At 36.8% G+C, this 1,952-nt stretch overlaps 1 pseudogene; it reads right to left on the reverse strand.

The window, feature by feature from the left end:
* Positions 1–252: 252 nt before the first annotated feature.
* Positions 253–1,130, reverse strand: LOC102124886 (small ribosomal subunit protein eS1 pseudogene; annotated as a pseudogene).
* Between the last annotated feature and the right edge of the window lie 822 nt (positions 1,131–1,952).

Below are 1,952 nucleotides of genomic sequence, written 5' to 3' on the forward strand. Positions count from 1 at the left end.
AGAGTCCACCACTTATCAGTATGCTCCATTGCTATTCAGAGCCACTAACTCAGAGGTTAACAAGGATCTCTTAATTGCCAAAATCCAAGTGTTAAATTTATTTTTCATGCTCCTTAGGTTCCTGGATTACCTTACATGGTTTAATTTGTTTTACATCTTGAAACTGTCTCCTAATTTAATTCATATGTCATTAAACTGGTTTCCCACCTACTTTTCTGAGATTTTTTCTTATGGTTCCTTATCTCTCTGCACTTTATTTATTTATTTATTTTTTTCCCACATACAGCACTTTTTATTTGACACTAATTGAAGTCTGAACTTTAAACAGATTCTTGGACTGGTGGTTCATATCCATCAGCTCGTTCAACTTTAGCACCTGTCTCATCCCCAGTGGCTTTTCCAGAACTACTGCCTTCACCATGAAGCTCCATGAGCTTTCCCAATTCAAACTTGGGCTTCTTCAGCATTTTTACTTTTCTAACGAAGACATCATAGAGAGGATAAATAGATTGGCAAGCCTTTTCTATGTCTTTTCCAATGCTGTCTGGAATCAATTTATTGACCACTTCTTTCAAGTCATTTGTCTGCACCTCTCGGGTCATGATTTCCATCATCTTCCGGATTTGGCGGACCTGTTGGTGCTGAGCATAAGAGGTCTTCCGTATCTGATTGTTGTGTTTTTTAGTAAAACCAACACAGAACAGACGAAGCAAGTAACCATCGGTAGTCTTGACATCAACATGAGCTTCAATCATTGTCTGCCACTTTTTGACCATGGAACACATTTTGTCACGGGTAAGATCCATGCCATGGAAGTTAGTCAGGCAGTTTTTGCCCTGAACATCTTCAGTAATCAGCTTGAATTTTCTAAATGCAACTTCATCATTCTGCAAATCAGCAAGACTCACTTCAAACACACGACCCTTGAGACCATCAGATGCAATTTTGGTTCCTTGGGTTCTGGTGATGAGCGTCTTTCCAATATTTCTTATATTGAACATAGCAGGTGCTTTCACATCATACCAATCTTTCTTAGAAAATGGATCAACCACTTTCTACTTGGCTCCCTTTTTGCTACCTTTCGTAAGGCGCTTGTTCTTGCCAACCGCCATGGTGCTGATCAGAGAGCCAAAAGGCTCTCTCTGCACTTTAAATCTTGATGTCCTCTTAGTATCCATTTCTGTTTTCTTATCTGTTCACACTACATGCTGCATTTTGAGTGTATTTCATTAACTCTTATGCTGCCATAAATTCTTATTAAATCATAAAATGCCCAGGCATCAGGTCATGTTAGGAATAAATATGGTGGGACAAGAGAATATAGATCCAGAATCGCTCCATGCAAGAACTCATTTAAAAAAAATCTTCCTCCCCTGGTCTCCAGGAAGAGTCAGGAGGTAATATTCAAAAGGCAGCTGATGCAAGGAATTAGGGCAAAATTTGATCTAGGAATTGTGGAAACAGCAACAGGAATAGTAGCACCTAAAAGAAGTTGGATGTGAATTGAATGATGCCAGAATCCAGGTTGAGGACTAAAAGGTGACACTATAGGAATTATTTAAAACGAAATCCGTTACCTAAAATCACCCAGCTAAGATATTATACTAACCTTCAGGAGTCAAAAACTAGAAACAAAATCTAAATGTAAAAGAAAGAGATTGGTAGGAACAGTTTGAATTCCCAGATAATAATGATATTTTTTAAAAGTTAGTATAACTTCCAAAGATTTAATATTAGTTTGTTCTTTCAATGGGAACACATGTTCATTCGTATTTGAAAGAAAGATTGGGAGATTTCTTCAATAACTTATATTCCTGTACTGTTGATTTATGAAAGGAAAACTTGGCTGTGCTCTTAAGCTTCTTTAGTGATTTTTTAATATATTCAGGATCATATGTGTAAAAAATAAAATATCTCTTGTGAACACAAATGAAAAATCCCTAACAAAATAC

The sequence above is a fragment of the Macaca fascicularis genome, chromosome 15, assembly GCF_037993035.2.
Source record: "Macaca fascicularis isolate 582-1 chromosome 15, T2T-MFA8v1.1".
NCBI classification, from domain to species: Eukaryota; Metazoa; Chordata; class Mammalia; order Primates; family Cercopithecidae; genus Macaca; species Macaca fascicularis.